Genomic DNA, 22,638 nt, shown 5'->3' with positions numbered 1-22,638 from the left:
TTACCGCAGTTACTGATCCATCAATATCCCTTGCATCTTTGTTGTGCTGCATGTCTCCATCCCTTGCCTCCACTGAGATGGCAGGGTGAGGGTTGTCACTGGCACAACAGCCCACAAACTCTGGTAATCTACCCTGGGGCTTATATCTGGGACTTCCAGTTTTGTCCCCTTCCCTCTTCAAATCTAATTTAAAGCTCTCTCAATGAGCCCAGCTAAGTCCTGCCCCAAGATCCTTTCCCCCCTCTGGGACAGCTGCATCCCATCTGATGCTAAAAGGTCTGGTATCCTGTATATACTAACCCATGACTGAAAAATCCAAAGCCCTGCCAGTAACACCAGTCTTGGAGCCACAAGTTCATCTGTTGACTTCGCATGCAGTCTTCCTCATCCATCCCTGCAACTGAAGGGATGGAAGTGAACACAATGTGTGCCCCTGACCAGTTAACCAGTTTCCCCAAGGCGCTGAAATCTCTCCTCATTGATTTTGGTCTTTTCCTCGTAATACCTTCGCTACCCACCTGAAAAACCACGAGAGGGTAGTAGTCCTTGGGTCTCGCTAGAGCGGGGAGTTTTACCATGAGATCCTTTACCATGCCCCAGGGAGGCAGCAGACTTCCCTATGAAGTGAGTCCAGTCTGCACATTGGTCCTTCGACATCCCTCAGAATGGAGTCACCCACTACAATGACTCTTCTGGAGTTGTTTTTAGAACTGGTTTTAATACGTGGTCTAGGGCGACAAAGCCTTGGTGGACCTTCATCTTCCTCCTTATTTGGCTCATTTCCTTTATTCTTCTCTGCTTCATTCACAAGTTCCAGGGCCCCATATCTGTTGTGAAGGGGCACTATGGAAAATTTCGATTGGGAATACAGTACAGTGGATGTATTAAAGTGTTTCTCTGTCCTACTTAGGCAGTACAATCTATGCCAGTCTGCACAGCATATTCAGGGACTAAAACTGGCATAACTCGTGTCAGCAGGGGATTCACATGTTGGATAATACTGTTGGTCAAAAGGGCACATGTACTAACACTGTTCTGCTCACTTCCAGTACACTTTCATTCTCACCATGGTCCAAGTATTTGTACAACTAAACTGCAAATCACACCAGGCAATGATGTAGATTAAAACCAATCTAGATAAAATTAAAAAATCATGATCTAAAACCAGTTCAAAGTACCACTATAACAACTACAAATAGTTCAAAAATCAGCTATGAAGTGCTGCTGACTTAATGGTCCACAAAACCATGACCCAAAGAAATAGAAAGGTAAATTGCACAACTTTGGCTTTCTTCTTTCTCACCTTCTTCAACTGCAGCTTCCCCTGCATATCCTACATATCCATCTTCAGTAGAATTTCCTACATTTGAGACTTGAATTTGATAACAACTTCCCACATTGCATCCCTTATTTTTTGTGTAGATTTCCTTTTATCAGTCTTCCACTTTAGAATTTATTTTGCATTTGTCTCATGAATTCAAACAATTCAAAATAAGTGTAAAATAAATTCTGCCTCAGGTATGATGTTCCCTGAAGTCACTACATCTTTTTCCTGATTGAGTTAAGTAGATACAGGCTCTGGTCTATTCTGAAGCTCATATTAAGGACATAATTAACTGCTGATAGAGAATAGTAATCTAGGCAAGGACCTAACAGTACAATGAAAGGGAGTTTACAGTAAAAAGAAACAGATATATTTTGGTCTCATGTTCCACGACTATGTTTTGAATAAACTGATTTCACTTCTTATATGAATCCCCAAGAGAAAAACGCTATCAAGGAATTTCAGTTACAAAAAACCTGCTGTATAATATTACCTTTTCATCTCTGAAGACACAACATATGCTAGGGTTTCAGTAGGTAACAGTCCTCCTGTGTTGCTGATGGGAGCCATTATTTTTCTACGTGAATAGGACAGTGATAAAGCATTTTCCACCTCCAAATTTTAAGAGTGAATGAGCATGTGTGTAAAAATGTATACCTGCAGCATTCTGATGCAGAAGGTGAACTTTGAATCATATAGCCCCAGCTGAAAAAAATAAGTGTGAGCTAATAAAAACAAAAAAATTAGGGATAACACTCAACAATTTCCTGAATAACTTAAAAGTTGTGATAAGAAAGGAATAAAAGGAGGAAGAAAAGCAGTCTAGTTAGAATCTAAGATAAATGCTGCATTAAGAATAAAGCAGAAGCAATATTGAAGAATCAGCAGTGGTGGTGATGTTGAAATCCACATACAAAAATTTTCATGTATATATTCGGGGGTGTGTGGAGGGGTGAAGTCACATAAAAAGAGGTGATTGACCTAGGATTTTTGCCAAACGTAGCGTAGGCCAGATCAGATTTTATTGTATGTCTGCTTCTGGTGTCAATGTGTGTGCAGTTCAGGAATTTGCCCTGTAAGCAAAAATTGTTCACTGCACTGAGAGGAAAGAGAAACAATCTTCTTCCCACAGTATGTCACATTATTTTGATCTGAATTTAACCCAGCTACTTGGAGAAATTCTTATTTGGAACAATCAGATTTCAGATACAGGGATAGTATATGAAACATCATAAGCTAAAATTTAACATAGAAAAACTCAAAAAAGTATGCAGGGGAGGGCAAAAAATGTCAAGCTTACTTTTTGAGATCAGTGACTATGACTACAGGGACTGTGGCTGAAGAAGGGGTACTAAATAATCTAGAAGAAAAACAGTTAGATGAGAGTCTCTTATTCCTCATCCCTGTTGTTGCTGTTCTGCATTGTTGGTGTCCTATAGTTCCTATCAGTAAGGCCCTTACACAGGTTCAAGAGCTCGGCAGTACGTCTTTCTAACATAAAACCAATGTAAGTTGTATAATCATTGTTACTACTCTTCTCACCTAGCCCTTGCTGCTAGACCACTGTTGATAAGCAACCCATAAGGATTATCCACTCTTCCTAACATTTGTTGAGCAAAGAATCAAAGCAAGAAAAATGGACTTGATCAGACATGAAGAACCTACTGAGGAGCACCAATTCCTTTCCAGTAGAGACTGTTGCCTCAAAATGGCAGGGTGGAAGAGCAGAGACAAAAAAATATATTCGTCAGCAGGAGGGAAAAATCCTGTCCAGAAAATGGGAAAAAATGGTTAGGTGCTCATCTTTGCACAGATCTGATGTGCCTTCTTACTCTGTTAGCTGCCAACAGAGGAAGAGGTTGCCAATCAGCAAATGAGTAAGAAGCCAGAACTAAGTAACTGGTCTTGTGTTTGCTTCTGTTCTCTAAACCTAAGCTTTTGTGGTTATTTTTCTTAAACTGGGTGGGGGGTTGGGGAAAAGCAATTTAATTTCTTAAAACTGCAGATTTCTTATAGGACTCCATGTGATAGCCTCATGGAAAATTACTGGTGTTTTACAGCCAATGGCTGTTACCAACACATTGAGGGCCATTAGTACCATCTTATTTAGTTTCCAACAGAGGGGAAAAAAAAGATGGGAAAAGGGGTAAAGGAGTAATCTTATCTGTTTGAAAATTTCTTTAATAGATTGATTTACCTTGGATGCTATGTCATATATTCAACAATGAAGTTTTATTTTCTCCCTTTGGAGCCTTTTTTGGTCAGATTTCTTCTAACTGTCATGCTAACAAGCCACCAAAAAATCCAAACCAAGACAAAGTAACAAGTAAGTCTTCTCTTGAACTCTTCATGACTATTACATGCTAATCAGAGCAGAAAAGTATCTAATTTGTCACATTTCAGGGTTTGGATTGATTGACAAATTAGTTTTCTGCAATATGTCTTTTTAAATGAAGTAAGTTAGAAATAAAATGTTTCATCTTAAGTAAAATTAAAGCATATCAGAATACCACATGACTGCTCCTTCCAAATATTAAAAGCCAAGCATATACTTTTATGAGAATGACTGATTAATGAGGATTTAATTTAGGATAAATCTCATTTTATACAAATCATCTAGAATGATTTTCTAGCCAGATATCCTACCAAATATATAAAGATAGTCAATTAATGAAATCATATTTGTGTTAGGCTGACAGACAGGCTTTGAATATTTCAAGTTCTAGTAGAACAGAGGCTCACATTTCCAGTAATTCTTTGCAATAAAAAGTTATTTTATTTGACTAGATTCAATACTTTATGGACCTTAGAGTATTTTCTTAGTGATTATGCTGTACTAATAAATTTAAAATACTTTAAATCATACATTCCTATAAAACATTAGAATGTCTTTTAAAAATTTACATGCTTGTAAGTCACAAATTTACTAGGGTTTGGGGTTGAATAAGGATGCTTTTAGGCAGTACCTTATTAATGAAATCATTGTCTGGACTTACATCTTTAGTTAGGAACCAATCTTTTTTTCAGTTAAGTTAGTAGACAACTTACACTATGCAACACCTGTCTTTTTGATTTTATACAGCATAATTAAAATCCATATTTTTTTAAGAGTCAGTTATCTGATTTGGTCCAGAAGAAACAAGAATATTTTCTCTAAGAGATATGTTAGACTATAGGCAACTGTAGTTGCTTTGTTGTTTGCTTGGGTTTTTCTAGTTTGTGTATTAGTGCATATGTATGCATCTCCATCCACAGTTGTATTCAAACACAGAATGAGGACCAGAGCATAAAGCTGAAATTATTTTTCTATTGAAGAACCCATAACAGGTCTATGTATAAGTACTAAACCAAGTGCACATGCACTCAAACAGTCTGGTCAGTTCCCCTGGTGTAAGTTACTTGAAGTAATATACAATATAGGTAAAAATTCAAATTTTATATAAGACGCCTCTAAGGATACCTTAAAATGTGTGAATTATGTATGAGTGTGTGTTTATGAGATGATGAAAGCAAGTGCTTATTGTAAAATAAATATTTTTTTTTGGTAGAACATTTCTTTTGTTGATCTCAAAGACTGTTAGAAAAATCCAGCTCAACAAAACGAACCTAAGCAATTAACTATTCTAATTTAAAAAAAAAAAATGAAAAATGTGAGGATTTTTTTTCCAACAAACACATATAGACAGAGAAGAAACAGGGAACAGTATCACAAGGAATATGGAGAATCTTAAGTCTATTCATAAGTTGTCATCTTTGATGATCATGAGGAAGAGTTGTCTACAAAGATTATAAAGAAAGAAAATCAAGGGTGTCAAAATGTATATGAAGAAAATTGCATCTCATCAGATAATGAACTTGTTTTGAAGTGATGAAGATGATAATGAATCCATTAATAATGCTGTTCTCAGGATTAAAGATGAAAATGGTAATTGTGAATGCAGTGTAGAAGAAATATTTCCATTCTAGATGAAAGAAAGTGGCATAAACAGGTAAATAAAAGTTAACCAGCAAAGAAGCAAAAGATACATGCTAATAACAAAGAAGCGATAGAAACTTCACTCAACAAATGAAAAATTTCAGAACAGAATATGGTATTATTAGTAGTGAAATTGGAAACTACATAAAGAAGATTAAATAACACATGAAAGATATGAATGCAAACCTATCTTTCCTTATCTCAGTTTGAATACTGTAATGCATTCGGCAGGTCATCTATATGCTTTTAAATAAACCACGAGCTTATAGTTTTCATCTTACAGTGTATCAACAGCATTGTCCCTATACTGTAAGTTTCAAAACCTTTTCACCTATTGGATCTCAGGGGACATCTACAAAGTTATTTTCAAAGTAAAAAAGCATGAAATATAGTAGTTTTAAGTGTTGTCTTGAACAAACAGTTGGTATTTCCTAATATTTTCAAAACTGCAATCAGATTAAATAATGTTATTTTGATATATTTATTCTCATTAGTAACTGCTCATTACATGTGGAACTTAGATCTCATTCTCTAAGCATCTGATGGGAAATTTAGATTGAATAAAAATATTAAAGGCTTTGTTTTAAAAGGTGCTAGCTGTTTAAAAGCATTTAATGTCTTATAGTTCAAGTAACTAAATCCATCACCCAGAATTCACCATTAAAGCATCTTCAAAATCAAATTTCAAGCAGCTGTTCTGCACTGATTAAGGTAAACATGTTAAAAAGATTCATGTCTTTAAATACTTGCTAGGTCAAAATGCTATTATTGTCATAGTTGCATTCCAAACAGCAACATGCATCTGCTGTACTAAAACATATCTCTGACGTTCATCAGTCTGCTAATAAAAATGTGAAATGGCAAGCTGCCACTGGAGTTAAAAAGAAGTGATTATTAACTCTTTGGGGTTTCTTTTAGTTTGTTTTTTGTTCTCAGATTTAACAAACAGGGCTTCATTGTATGCTCAGTGTTAAAAAATTACATCTTTTTTCCCAGATGTAGCATAACAGAGCAAAAACATTCCAAAAAGAAAGTATTTCCTGAATGGTGGTTTCACCTCTCCTTGCAGAAGGGACAAAAGAATGAGATACCTGAAGGCGTTCTGCGCTGGGAATAGAAGTGAAACACAGTCTAGGTGTAAATTGCAAAGCATATTGGGAAGAGAAGTATTCGGGGCCAGAAGAATTCAGACTGCTATATTAGATAATTTCAGTCAGCACTTCTTTAAAAAAGACTTGAGGAAGGAGCAATACAGGTGCTACTGTCAATGTTTCCTGCATTAGTGAGGGTACACTGCAATAGAGCTGGAGCATTTCAGTCTGGGTTTGGCTTATAGCATTAAAAAGAAAAAAAAATTTAGAAAATGCCTTATCATTTATTGTCCTCATCATCCCTGTAACAGACAAGAAAATTTGTCACTGCTGTAGTTGTCCACAGAAGCTAGGAGCTATCTATTCATACACAGCAAAAATCTGTTTATTTATTTGGACACAGTTCTCCACAGTGTCATGTTGGAAAGTAAAAGTTCATCCTGTGAAGTACATTTTCTTGCAAGATAGATATACATCAGAAGATTAGGCCCTTAATCATCAGGCAGGACTCTTTCATTTCAAAGAAATTACTTAAATCAGTGAGCCACTACTTCATTCAATCTTCCTGTTCAAACACACTCAGTTTTATGATGTTTCTTCTTTGAGTTCCTGTATCTTGTCCTTTTGACTGGTAGATGTACAATCAACCAGTGGCACAGTAAGAGTCAATCCCCTCCCCCCAAAGTACTGTGCCTTCTTTGTTACTAGGTTTCATTGCAGTTAAAAGTCTATCTGACCACCCCATGCCATTTTGAGTGAGGTAAGTTAGGGTGGGTGAGAGGTCAAAGCACAGAATATGAAATATGTTTATCTGAGATTTTTTAAAGAGTTATTGCAGTAAAAAACAGAAGATGAATTTTACTACATGCACATCCATTTCTGTGAAGGGATACAGACTGCAGTTTAATCACCTCAGAAAATGTATTAATATTTAATAATCAAAAAGGATTGTGCATTTTAGATATGGATATACTGATATGAAATGTGGACTATCTAATGCATGATGACTGAGAGAATCCACAACATGTTTCATTCAGACTAAAACAATCAGGCAGTTGGAGCTTATTCATCCTCAGCATATTCACACTTGACAACTTCTGGGCTTTCTGTTCTTCGGTACAAAACATCAAACACTATTTTATAAATGACAGTAAGTAAAACTAGCTGATGTTCCATATCTAAAAACACCTTCAGAAATGTGTTATTAATTGAACTATGTACTGAATTTATTGAAAACCTTTGGTACAGTTCATTTAAATTGACTTGCTCTTTCTTATACAAATCACATGATAGAATAAAGCACTTTTAATGCTGTAAGATACCTTAGATGTTGTATTCTCCACAGTAATCAACAGAAATATATATCTAGGTGAATAAACTGAGTGTAATAGTCCAAATAACTGTAATAAAACTGTCTCAGATCAAAAACAGGGTGTTAAAGCAGAAAATTAAAACTCAATATTAGGATGCAAGTGTCAGGTTCAGCCTGGAAAAACACCATTTAAAAGCCTTATTAGGTTTTTTTTTTTGGAACAGACATGAGAATCAAGATAGATTTATCCACATAAGCATCAGTTAAAGTGACGTTGTGCCAAGGTATGTGGCGTGATTTCTACTTTTATTGTATCTTGATGCCTTTCACAGTACACTTAACTTCTGAAGCATTATGGTAGGTATTAGATTGTTTCCTCTGCTTATTCGTTAGCTGGACACGTGACCACTAATTCCTGGTCCTGAAACTTGGATAATTTTCTTCTCGCACATCTCCACCAGTAGTAAAGAGCCAGCAGCCCTGCGTGACATGCAAGAACAAACACTTTTGCAATCCCCTTAGCCATCAAGTCTTTTTCCATGGTCCAGGACTGAGAGGAGAAATTTAAAAGCAGGTGCATCTGCAGTGGCTAAATAGAAATGAAAAAGTTCCTAGGACTCATAGAATATAGCGAAAGAGATATAGAGGAAAAAATAAAAATCATTTGCCAAGCTGTGAGAGACTGAAATGTCATATGACTGTCTCAAAGCTTGCTTGTGTCTGTGCAAACTTCCAAGAGAAGATGCTGCAGCCTGTGAATTGGTCTGGGGGATGTCGCCCAGAGAAGTGGGAGTGTATTGAAGGATGCACCCCCCGCCACTTCCTTGCGGTTGCATTGTCGGACTCTTTAGACAAGCCTCAAAGGGGCAGACCTGTACTGAGCTGGCCCTATCGTAGCCATTTGTGGCCCCATTGTGTAGGCCAGACCCCATACATGCATTGCTAATGAACTGATAAGAGGCAAACGTTCCTGCCCTGAAGCCAGATGCAACAAAACCTGTGGGACCAGAGAAAAAAAGGAAAGGTGTGCAGATATGCTAATCAGCAGATACAATGAGCTTAAAAAGACAGCAGAAAATTTTGCTCAGTGTGCATCCACCATCGAAGCCAGATCCGTGTGCACCCACCACCGAAGAACTGAAGACTGAGGACCAACGGGACGCCACTGGATCCCATGATGGTGACTATTCTTGCAGCCTTATCCCACATCCTTGCTTTACTTCTGTCTTTTCCTTCCATTCTGTCCTATCGCTACCCCTCTTCCCTTTTTAATAATAAAAGCCTGTTTTGGGCATACGACATTTGACCTCGTTTGTGTCTTAATCTCACTCTTCGGATCATATCTAAGACTCCCTCAATATTGGATTGGGACACAAGCATACCAGTTACAGTAGATGCCCTAGATGTCATCTTAAAAAGCCAGTTGGTTATAGAAATGAAGAAATGGTTAGCTGAAGAGGCCAGAAATAGCCCTAGAAAATAAAAATTTTCTTCAATTCTTTCTCTCCATTGTTATTTGAACTTTTCTCATTTCCAAACTCTGGGAGAAACTCTATGTTGGCTTAATTCTGTCTCTTTCACATAACTTGCAACACCTAGTTTCTTTCTCTTTTCCCACATCCCACATCATTTAGCACTTACTCCTTTTACAGGAAACCTGGACATTTTAATGCATGTGATATCACTTTGCGGTCAAGAGACTATGATCTCAGGAGTGGGTGCCAAAAAGTAATGACATCTCCAATTCCATTTATTCAGGGAATCACAGAATCATCTAGGTTGGAAAAGACCTTGAAGATCATCTAGGCCAACCATTAACCTAACACTGACAGTTCCCAACCACACCATATCCCTCAGCGCTATGTCGACCCGACTCTTAAACACCTCCAGGGATGGGGACTCCACCACTGCCCTGGGCAGCCCATTCCAACACCTAACAACAAGTAAAGAAATACTTCATAATATCCAGTTCCCAGTTTAAACCTTCCCTGGTGCACATTGAGGCCATTACCTCTTGTCCTATCACTTGTTACTTGGATGAAGAGACTCATCCCCAGCTCTCTGCAACCTCCTTTCAGGTAGTTGTAGAGGGCGATGAGGTCTCCCCTCAGCCTCCTCTTCTCCAGACTAAACAACCCCAGTTCCCTCAGCCGCTCCTCGTACGACATGTGCTCCAGACCCTTCACCAGCTTCGTTGCCCTTCTCTGGACACGCTCGAGTAATTCAACGTCCTTTTTGTAGTGAGGGGCCCAAAACTGAACACAGGAATCGAGGTGCGGCCTCACCAGTGCCGAGTACAGGGGTAAGATCACTTCCCTGTCCCTGCTGGCCACGCTATTTCTGATGCAAGCCAGGATACCATTGGCCTTCTTGGCCACCTGGGCACACTGCTGGCTCATGTTCAGCCGGCTGCCAATCAACACCCCCAAGTCCCTCTCTGACTGGCAGCTCTCCAGCCACTCCTCCCCAAGCCTGTAGCACTGCTGGGGGTTGTTGTGGCTGAAGTGCAGAACCCAGCATTTGGCCTTATTGAAGCTCATACAGTTGGCCTTAGCCCATCGCTCCAGCCTGTCCAGATCTCTCTGCAGAGCCTCCCTACCCTCGAGCAGATCAACACTCCCACTCAACTTGGTGTCATCTGCAAACTTACTGAGGGTGCACTCAATCCCTTCATCTAGATCATCAATAAAGATGTTAAACAGGAGCGGCCCCAAAACCGAGCCCTGGTGAACACCACTCGTGACCGGCCACCAACTGGATTTAACTCTGTTCACCACAACTCTTTGGGCCCGGCCATCCAGCAAGGTTTTACCCAGTGAAGCGTGTGCCCATCCAAGCACAAGCAGCCAGTTTTGCCAAGAGTATGTTGTGGGAAACTGTGTCAAAGGCCTTACTGAAGTCAAGGTAAACAACATCCACAGCCTTTCCCTCAACCAGTAAGGAGGTCGCCCTGTCGTAGAAGGAGATCAGGTTTGTCAGGCAGGACCTGCCTTTCATAAACCCACGCTGACTGGGCCTGATCATCTGGTTGTCCCGCATGTGTTGTATGATGGTACTCAGGATGAGCTGCTCCATCAGCTTCCCAGGCACCAAAGTCAAGCTGAAAGTCTGTAATTTCCTGGATCATCCTGCCAACCCTTCTTATGTATAGGCGTCACATTGGCCAATTTCCAATCTGTCAGGACCTGCCTGGTCAGCCAGGACTGCTGGTAAACAATGGAAAGTGGCTTGGCAAGCACCCCAGCCAACTCCTTCAGCACCCACGAGTGTCTCCCATCTGGTCCCATGGACTTGTGTATGTCTATGTGATGCAGTAGGTCACTGACTGTCTCCCCCTGGGTTGTGGGGGGGTCGTTCTCCCAGTCCTCTTCTGGGTGAGGAGGCTGGATTCCCTCAGTACAACTAGTCTTGTTAATAAAGACTGAGGCAAAGAAGGCATTAAGCACCTCAGCCTTTTCTTCATCACTGGTTGCCATGTTTCCTCCTGCATCTAGCAGGGGATGGAGGCTCTTCCTGGTCTTTCTTTTGCTGCTCACATACTTATAGAAACATTTCTTGTTATCTTTGACTGCTGAAGCCAGATTAATCTCTAGCTGGGCTTTAGACCTCCTGATTTCCGCCCTGCATAGCCTCACAGCATCTTTGTAATCATTGTGAGTCGCTAGTCCCTTCTTCTAAAAGCTGTAAACTCTCCTTTTCTCCCTGAGTTGCAGACAAAGCTCCCTGTTCAGCCAGGGTGGTCTTCTCTGCCACCAGCTTCTCTTACAGCACCTGGGCACAGCTTGCTCCTGTGCCATTAAGACTTTCTTCTTAAAGAGTGTCCAGCCTTCCTGGACCCCTATACCCTTCAGGATTGTCCCCAAAGGGATCCTGTCCAGCACGTGCCTAAACAAGACAATGTCAGCCCTTTGGAAGTCCAGAATGGCAGTTCTGCTGCCCCCTCTCCTGGACTCTCTAAGAATGGAGAGCTCTTATTTCATGATCGCTGTGCCCTAGTTGGCCTCTAACCGCCACATCATCCACCAGTCCTTCTCTGTTCACAATGAGGAGGTCCAGCAGGGCACCTTTTCTGGTCAGTTCACTCACCAGCTGTGTCAGGAAGTTGTCTCCCTCACATTCCAGGAATCTCCGGGACTGGTCCCACTCTGCTGTGTTGTATTTCCAGCAGATGTCTGGGAAGTTGAATTCTTCCACAAGAACAAGGGCAAGCGATCATGAGATTTCTCCTAAGTGACTATAGAATATTTCATCCACCTCTCTGTCCTGGTCGGGTGGCCCATAGTAGACTCCTACTACAACATCTGCCCTGTTGGCCTTCCCTCTGATTCTAACACAAAGACACTCTACCCTGTCTTCACTACACTTGTGCTCGAAGCAATCATAACAGTCCCTAACAGACAGTGTCTCCCCACCACCTCTCCTTCCTTGTCTATCCCTTCTAAAGAGCTTGTAGCCATCAGTTGGCATACTCCAGTCATGGGAGGCATCCCACCATGTTTCTGTGATAACCACTACATCATAATTTTCCTGTTGCATCATGGCTTCAAGCTCCTCCTGTTTGTTACCCTCGCTGAGTGCATTGGTATAGATGCATTTCAGATGGGCTGATGTTTTGTCCCCTTTTCCCTTCAAATCTAGTTTAAAGCTCTCTCAGTGAGCCCAGCTAACTCTTGCCCCAAGACCCTTTTCCCCCTCTGGGACAGCTGCATCCTACCTGATGCCAAAAGTTCTGACATCCTGTATACTAACCCATGACTGAAAAATCCGAAGCCCTGCCGTTAACACCAGTCTTGAAGCCACAAGTTCATCTGTTGACTTCTCCAGTATTCTTCTTCATCCATCCCCACAACTGAAAGGATGGAGAAGAACACTATTTGTGCCCCCAACCCCTTAACCATTTTCCTATCTACCTAAAAAAACAAGAGAATGTAGTAGTCCTTGGGTCTCACTGGAGCGGGGAGTTTTGCCGTGAGGTCCTTAACATGGGCCCCAGGGAGGCAGCAGACTTCCTTATGAAGTGGGTCTGGTCTGCATATTGGGCCTTCAACACCCCTCAGAATGGAGTCCCCCACTACAATAACTCTTCTGGGGTTCTTTTTATAACTGGTTTTAATACCTGGTCTAGAATGACCCAGCCTTGGTGGACCTTGATCTTCCTCCTTGTTTGACTCATTTTCTTCATCCTTCTCTACTTCATTCCAAAGTTCCAGGGCCCCGTATCTATTGTGAAAGGGTACCATGGAAGCTGAGAGATGTTGGGAGAGGATTTTCCTGCCTCCCTGAGCAGGGACCTCTTTGCAGTCTCCCCCATATCTTAGGTCCCCTCCTTCTGCCTGGTAGCAAGAGGATGAGGGTCACCTGCCTCTTTTGGAGCCTCCATTTGCTCCTGTCACTTCAGGGGTGCTAAGGTGTTACTCTACCAATCCATTTCCCTTTCACACTCCCTAATATTTCTTAATTTTTCAACCCCTTCTTTGAGTTCTGCCACCTGGCTGAGCAGGTCATCCAGCTGATCACAGCACACACGGGTTTTGTCACTGTTGCTCTCCGACAGGATTGACAGGCTCACCTGCTTTTGAAGCAGATCAACATCCTTTCTAATACATGCATGAGTTTTTAAATGATTTATGTGCGATTTATATGCACAATACAGAGATGACATTATTTAAATGGCATTTAGTCAATTTTCAATTCTGTGCAAATTTGAGGTGAAGTTATTGTGCATTAGTTAAGTAAAACAATTCATTTATGATTACAGAGGTATCTAAAACCTGGTGTCCTGATGTAGTCATATTCTGAGACTTTCTTCTATCCTCATCCTTCCTTCCCACAAGAAAAAAAAAAGAGACAAGGTTTATTTTTTTGTATTTCCATGTCTGCTATTTATGAACATTCAACTCGTCCTTTGAACATATTCTCTTAAGCTTCCTAGTAAATAATTTATATTTCTAGAAATAATTGAGCAAGTTTATAATTATGGCAAATTACTGTTAGTTAAACAAACTGTACTGGTAATTTAAATTGTGCTATACTAGTTGGCAAAATACACCAATAAATATTTATTTACAAATATTGTGTGATTTAACTCAATAATCAAGTATCTACTAAGAATTGATTCATTCTAGCCCCACAAACAGGGAAGTCCTCTTCAAAGATTAGCATGAAATATAGAACTATTACTGCATAAAAAGTCTCCTTTGTGCCTAGAAAACCAAACACAAACAATACCAGCAACTTAATCAGAGAAGTAATAGTACTCCTCCAGAATACACATTACAAGGAACAAAATTATATATTTTAAACACAAAAGATGAAATAAAGCAAGTGATTACTTTAAGACCCCTAGGGTTCCTGAAATCAATCTGCCTCAAATTGCAACTCAAAACTCCACAAACACATCCAGGAACCTTCTCTCCCTCTGAACTGTCTTCTCTTTCCTTATGCTTTGGTTTGAGTTTGTTCTCAGACTTTCTCTGTTTATTTTTCCCCTCTGTCCACTTGTCCCTTTCTTCAATAGACCTCTTTTTCTGCCCCAAACTACTCTACTAGTTTCTTCATTGTTCTTCCATACTCTTTTTCTTTTGTATGCTTCCTTAGCATTAAAAGCTTACTGCTTTGAACAAAGAATGAGCAAGTCATAGGGACTTGTTAAGTTGTACGTTATTTAACAGTTACTTTAGGCACTTGAGGCTTACTTTAGGCTTGTCAGAATAGGTGATATGGTTTTTCGATTCCATCATTCTTCCTCTTCACTCAGGTTATTTTTTTAATGAAGTTCAATTCTTTGCATATTATAATTTCTTCAGCATTTCTTTTTGTCTGTGTGGTGATACAAATAAATGTAAAGCTATACCAAAGAAAGAACTCGGCAGGCACAGTGAGTGTACATGCCACATTGATACTTGTCCTTTTCACTTCTTAGAACTTCACACATTCCTTTGATGGGTTCTGTCTTAATGCTAAAGATATGAAACAAAGATAGGAAAGAAAGTCACCCTAAAAATTCTCAAAAAGATGTTTAACATGATGCAAAACTTCGAGCTGCTAATAACAAAATCATACAGTTTCCTCAAAAAAAGCATCAGTGATGTTTGTCAGTACAAGCAAAACTAACCTACTGCAAGATCAAGGAATGCTTTGAAGACTACTTAAATACAGAGAACACACTCAAATAGGCAAGACACAGCAAATATCAATGACCCAGTACCTCTCTATTATCCTCACAAAAAGGAAAAATACTTCAGATACTTAGTAAAACAATTCAAAGCACTCATCTGAAGCAAATTATTCTGAACAGAGTCCTGTTACCCAAGAACAGCAACAGAGGTAGGAGCAAACGTTCCCTGAATTCTCAGTGTCAGAAACTGGGCACTTATACAGTAAGTGCCAGACCTACTGCAGATTTACTTCCCTAGAACCAGTGATTAATTTTGATCTAGCAGAGTATAGGTTTACGTATTATGAACTATTAAGATGCATCTATGTACAATGCTGTAGTTGTAAACAGTGAAACTTGTCTTTCCATGTTAGGATGCCTGAGTTTCCTACAGACCCACTAACATATTCTCAACATTTTTCATAGAGGTACTAGAGCAAATCAAATTTCTAGTATTGTTTTCAGAAATGCAAGTCACTGAAAATAGTCTTTTATAGAAAAACATAGTGAGATGCATTAGAAGGTTTGTTGATGACGCATTTCATATTGCAATTTTTTTTTAAGTGCCAGACACTGATGAATTGCATAGAATGATGCCACACTTTTATTCTGCTGCTCTGTAGGAAGTGGATCCTCAGTTCATGAAACTCTAGCTTATGAGCCACAGCACATGATTCCACATACACCTACACAGCAACTGGAGTGTGAATGAGTTAAAAGTATCATTGTAACCACTGTCACATTTATTTCAACATAACTAATGTATGAATTACTTCAAATGACAAAGCCCTGGTATAGTGAAATTTGTAACTTTCATTTACTTTAAAAAATCTTAAAGATATTTACCTACTTTCTTGTCATACATGGTACATGGGCTATGCTAATAAATGTCAGCTCACTGGTTCTGTACATTTGTCAAATGTTCAGATTTTCACTAACACGTTAAAAATTTTCATTTAAAACCAAGTAGAACAGTGTATGATGCTACCCTGTTCTGAAATTTCATCTTGACCAATGTAAAGTTCTACAAAATGTGCTACAAATCAGAAACTTTCAAATTTTTTTTTTTGGCAAATAATTTTCTGATAACAAGCTTACAAGAGCTAAAAGAATCTTGATAAAACTGAAGAGTTCATGTACTGTCTAGGTACTTGCAGACCCTGGCAGTCCTTCTCAGGATTAACCCATTTCGGGAATTGTAGAATGCAAAAGAGCAAATCTGCATATATGGTCAAGAATGCATTTTCAGTTTGCCAGAAAAAGTCCCCCCCAAAATTATGAACCCAGGATCATTTTGATCACTTAAAGTCTCTGCATGGGCATATAAGTAAGTTTTCTCCTACTTTTTTGATGTACTCCCAATATGCTGTTTCGCTTCACTATCACTAGGCACAAGCTAGCTCGCCTACCATGTTTTTCAAGTGTCCTTTGTCATTTCAAAATCCTTTAAAACTTCATGATTATTTTAAGTGCATTTTTTTACATTGATGAAGCAGCTTCTTTTAACCCATTCTGTCAAATAACAGTGCTTGTTTCCACAGACAAAACCTCTATCTTGCAATTTCACTTTCCACAGTTCCATAAGTATATACTGCCCTGGGGGTAAAAAAAAAAAAAACACCAAACAAAAAACCAGCACAAAATAAAACCGCCAAAACCACTCCACTACAAATCCCAAATGTCCTGTCTTGCAACTAAACAAACTGTTTTATTCTGTATTGAAATATCTTAGAGTACCTTGGGGTTTCAGTCAGGGGTCAGAGTTTATTATGTGATATAATATGTTAGAAGGTACGTTTTGTTTTTTAAAAAACATCCATGGAAGTGCTCCTTACCTCAAAGAATTTATAATATAGATAGGATTTCTTTTTGCTGTTGTTACTAAGTATTAATCCCATTTTTCTGCTCTGCTGATAGAAAAGATATGGCAATAAAAATAACAATCCTACTTTTAGCTGGTGGTCAACTTCATATTATTAGAAAATACTGTCCTTTCACTATATTTCAAATCTTTTAAAGTTTAAAGGAAGTGTTCTTCACATACTCATTCAGAATGTTGTTTACAAAGCAGATGAGTCCAAAAATAATCTGAGGGGGAAATAAAAAGATATTTGGAGGCTTGGAATTTTTCATTTTTGTTTTTTTAACTCTTTTGATATTTTGGAAAAGTTTGAATATAAGTATTGGAGGGAATCAGCAAGAATAATATTAATGGGTAGAAGAGAAATGCCATATTCTGTCTTGAGGTCCATGGAGTCAGTATGTAGTAACAAAGAGAGATTGCATTTCGGAAGCATAAGATAAAAATATCTTTCAGACGTTCATGCCATTGTTAGCTTAAAGTTTATATGAATCTGGAGGGTCTGAAAAGCTATTTTATTGAGTGGCACTGCATAGAAAGGGAAGATAATTAGAAGTGAATGTATGGTCAAAGAAGGTTTTATGTGAAACATTAATGGATTTGAAGACGCTTAGAGGCTACATGAGAATAAATAGTACATTTTCTAGAGAAAATAAGTGGAAATCCACGGATTATTTTCACCTCCAAGAAATGCTGTTTGTAGTAACATGGTACTTTATTCCTTTTAGTCATCTGAAAAAAGTTATAAATTCTATATACCCTGTTTTTGTCTTATTACATGTTCTAAGAAACGTGGGGTGGGAATAGGTAATCTGTATGTTTGTGGAATTGAGCGGGAATAAGTATCTCTATAATTTCACTCTGTTCTATGGAATTACTCTATATTGATAGGGTTGTAGCTGAGAACAGGTTCTGGATTTGTGTTCCTTTCCTGTACTACTACTTTCAGATAACATATTATAATACTTAAGAATGAAAAAACCTTATTCTTCACCATTCATAAACTTCCTACAGAATTATGTTCCTTCATTAAAAAAAGAATAAAGCTTTTTTTAAAATCCGTGACCTACAGCAACTTTATACATTTGAGATCTGGCATAAAATTAAAAATATCTGTAAGAAGATTAAAAAAGGACTAGGTTGTAAATACATATTTTTAGAGCATAGATAATAAATAGTAAGGACTTTGCCTTGCCTGGTTTATGTCATTGTTTAGGGTTTTTTTTGTTTTGTTTTGTTTTTTTCTCTCCTTTTCTGCATTGTCTTTTCAGGTCTGTCTTCAGAGACTTCAGCATTCAGAGCAACAGCAGTACAGCAAATCAAGAAGTAATATGAATCCTAGCAGAGAGTTTGATCAGAGTGGGAATGAGAGCAAAAGTAGGCAGATTGAGGTGAGTGACTAAGAGGACGGTTAGAAACAACACACAGAAGAAAGTGTAGTCGGAAGATAGCAAACACAAGAATTATAGAAGGTAGGTTCCAGAAACAGTGCACGTTTTGTATTTTTGTGGTGAATGACTGGAGAGGGAGCACTGATTTAGCAAACAGATTTTATAGCTGATGAAGGATGAGCTAAGCCAGGTTTGTTTAACAGCTTTGTCTAGGAGCAGAGAATGAGATGTCCCACAGTAATTAAAATGAGTGGGAGGACTGAGCAGTGGAGACCCTGGCATTGAATCTCAGCCAGCAAGTGACTGAAACCTGTGAGAAAAACAAGTACCATTCCTTAAGGAGAGCACACCAGAAGGGAAGAGGCCATTATTAAGAGCTAACCAATTCAAAAAAAGGCTACAGAATTGATGTGAGAGTTCAACATTTTTATATTTTGTGGTTAAGACTTGCAGAGCAACACGCAATAGTGCAAACTCTTCTGTTTGGGAAGACTAAGTGCAAAAATTCACAATTGTTCTTGTCTGTGCAAGAAACCAAGGGAATAACTGGACACATAATGAAAGGTCAATACTTATGAACCTATGGGGCAAGAAAATGAAAACAGAGAATTAAGTCAGTAAATGATACTTCTGTATTAGTTCTTAAAAAGCTAACGCTTTATGTCATGGCAAATTTAAATATGATCATGAACAGAGACTAATCTCAAATAGTGAGATACAAGTGCAACTACAGTCCACATGAAGAGAACAGGATCACGTGCTCACCTTGTGTTTTCAGAAGTCTTGTCCTACAATAAAAACCCCAACCAAACAAAAAACAGGATAGAGTGAAATTACTACACCCTTTTGCATCAATGACAGATCCCCACTGAAGGTAAATCACCACTAGGGGAGGGAAATATGATGAAAATAAAGATGAGTAGTAGTAAAGTAACACTTAACTGTGATTAATATCAGTCCTCCTTCAAATATCAGCCATAAAGAAGAAAAATATTGAAAAACCAAAATATGTATGTTTCTCTGCATGACATAGGAATTGGAGTTTATATTTTTGATAAATACTGAGGGACATAAAGTGGGGTGGAAAGGAGAAGAAAACAACAACCAGACAAAGTATCTGAACTAAAATCTGAATCCAAATAAATTGACCTCAAGTGTCAGACTTCTATTATCTTCACCTTAATTAATATTATTCTATACTTTTTATTATTACTTCAGACTATATCTTGGAAGCATTATGGACTATATGTTGGAACCTCTGCTATCTCTATGCATTGTTTTATGAAATCAGTTATGCACTATTTTCTCTATTAACTGTTACGTATATCAGAATCTAGAACTTAATGTTATTTCATAATGCTGCTAGTCACAAGATATTTTTGTAGCATAAGTGAACTTGATAGTCATGTTCAATCTCCAGATTATCTTTACTGTAATGGGTGTGACTAAGATGTGGGGCATCACAAATCTTTAAATATTTTTAAGATCGTGTATCATCTCTTTCCTTTCATTCTTTCTGTAATACTATCTCTCCATCTATGCTAATTTCCTCCCCTACTACACTTGTGTGCATCACAATGGTAAAGACTTCATGCAGAGGAGTACATTATACATAAACTTTTCTGTTTTGGGCAAACAGATATTTGTCCTATACGTCCAATATGTAGCTACAAATTCTCACCAAAAAAACACCTTTCCAAGCCCTCCAGAATTTTAGATTTCCAGAGACAACCTCTCTGGAAATGATGATTGTCTCTAGCTGCAGATTACAAATGAGAAATATATCCATCCATTATGGCAGCATGTGGGCATAGACCACAAAAAGCTATTAGTGGTAAGTCAGGTACCAGCCTCCCTGTGTGACACTAAAAATTTAGCCTTAAAGCTGGAGGATAGTTGGAATAAAGATTTTTTTTTTGTTGTTCAGATTTTTAGTTTAGAAGATTGTACAGTGCTCCCTGGTGTTTGGCTTTAAGCCTCCTGGCAAACTGAAAGGTAAATATTAGCATGTTTTTTAAAACACATCTTTTTTAGAAGACCTGCTATGGTGCAGGAAAAGAAAGAGAGGAGTGATACTGATAAATCTTTTGTCATCCCTTTCTCTCCCTCTTCAAGATCAAGAATGCTATAGCCAGAAGGGAAACAAACCATTACAAGAAGCTCCAGAACAGTAAAATAAAATTAGAAACTGCTTACTACAAATGTGATTATAAAACAGTTGTGCAAAATTAAAGGCTCACCACTGTCAATAGAAGGAAAAGAAGAATTTGATTCCACCATTTTTGCCTTCCATTAAGTTGTGCCCTCACAGTGCTTCAGTGGTCTATGTCTGGCACATTCTTCAGTGAACCAGTCTGGCTTATTAAAGTGTCAGAAAAGTGTTTCAGAAGAGACAAATAGTTCATGTTTTCTGCAGGTTTACTGAGCAGAACTGGGTGATCAAGAGGTCAGTCAAGCACTAACGTTTGGAACCTCCTATCTTAAGAGTACAGGTTGGAATACTTAGATCATCCCTTTGTGGCAGCACTGAGTTAGGCTCAGCTATCTCAAACATCTCTGGATTCTATCTGAAGGCATGCTCCCTCCCTTTAGGCAGCTGACCTGCTATTAATACATTTCTGACACTCGTTCTCTGAGGGTTTCTGCCTTTCTGATAATGAGAACCTGTTCTTTGGTTGCATCTGTTAGATAAAACCACCTACTAGCACATCATATTTCAGAGTTTTTTTTTCATTTCTGAATACCTCCAGGGGATATAAGTTGACTTGCTGACTGTCGTCATCCCTCCTCATCTGAAAATTATTTACCTTTACTTTATAAGAATCCTTCAAATTGTCTCACTGCTTTGGAGGTGTGGATGCTACTTCTTCAAACAGATGTTATCTCACATACTTGGCTGTCTAATCAACAATTTCCCCCTTCTGGCTTTTAAGTGACGAGTCACCCTGAGAATACAGTTCAATTTAGAGTGAAGCAACTCCACCTACTGAACCCCAAGTAAATCTATACGTGAACAAACATACTTGATACTAATATCTAAGTGGGATTACTCTGTTCATTATTGAAACTTCATTGAAATCTTAAATTATGGTAAGTGAACACTGGAGTAACAGGAGATTAACAACTCACACTAAAATAGCCTAAAAATACCAAAGTAGACACATTTTATAGAATTCAGTTGTGGCTTACTTTCCCAATGAAGTTTGTTGCCTCTGTATTGCAGCTTCTTTCTACAATGAGAAGACAAGAGAGACTACTTGATGGAACATCATACTTTCTGCTTTTTGTTGTATGCTCCAATATACATTGCAAGCACTAGTAAATGTTATGTGGTGAATGTGGTAGAAACATGTTTACCAGGCTTATAAGCAATTTTCACAAGCATGAGCACCTCCAATTAATATTATTGGCAAAAGGAATCTTAAGTACTTGGCAAAGCAATAGTTACTGACAATCACTGCTGCACGTAGGTTCATTCTTGCGTGATGAAACAGAATCAAAACTATTACTAGCATTCTTAGACAATCCACAGAGTACTTCATGGTGATAACTTCCTCCATTCCTACCAGAACTACTGTATTGGTGAACATAGTGGTTTTAGGGAAATAGGAAATGTAGAACAAAAATCTTTGCCTCCTTGGGGCAACACATAATTGTCTAGTTATCTTTTCCCATAGAGGTGTCTACAATCTTTTTATAGACAACAGTTCTTTTGTTAAATGAAGAACAAAAGTTCAATACAATTTCGTGTTAGGAGAACATGGAAATTGTATGAATAAAAACTACACAACTGAGCTTGCTAAAACCAGTGTTTCGCAAACAGCCTTAGTGCCACCTAGTACATACATAGTAGGAATATATATCAGTTCTTTCAGTGGACTTCAAGTTCACAGAAATTTCTCTGTGTAAAAAAGCCTCTGCTTGGAATACACACACTCACAAGAGCACATCAGTTGAAAACAGGCCTCCAAGAGGACAGGTTTGGAATAAACTTAGCACAGAATCGATTAAGCAGTAGAATTTGCTCATATTTTAATGAATTTTAATTGGCATAAATTGTTCAAGCTGAGATTTCAACATCTTCCTTCCTAAATTAGTTCTACTTGAATGTTTGGCGAATAAGGAGCACATCAGTGTCAATTCATGTGCAGTGATGATATCACATGCTGCCATTGTTACTTTTGCAGTGTCTTATCACCTGACTATAAGAAAAAGCCATGGAAATGGCACTAATGATGTGCTTCCAAAATACTGCCTGAAATGACACTAGGTAGATGAAGGAAGCAGTCATCTGCAGCAACCAGAAGCAAACTCTCCGTTCACTATAATATAATAAAAAAAATAAAGTACTTCAACTATTTATCTTTTTTGTTTGAAAACAGGTGTAACATTTGTAAACCTCCTGAAAAATCTGTGTTCATAGAGTACTTGCAGGTAGTTTACAGATATTGTTGATTTAACTTATTTACAGGTATTTTTAATAGAGTGAACATGATTTGTCCTCTGACTTTCCCTTCTGAGGCTCAC

This window comes from Strix uralensis, chromosome 4 (assembly GCF_047716275.1).
Source record: "Strix uralensis isolate ZFMK-TIS-50842 chromosome 4, bStrUra1, whole genome shotgun sequence".
Classification (NCBI taxonomy): domain Eukaryota; kingdom Metazoa; phylum Chordata; class Aves; order Strigiformes; family Strigidae; genus Strix; species Strix uralensis.
This window is presented reverse-complemented; position numbering follows the sequence as displayed.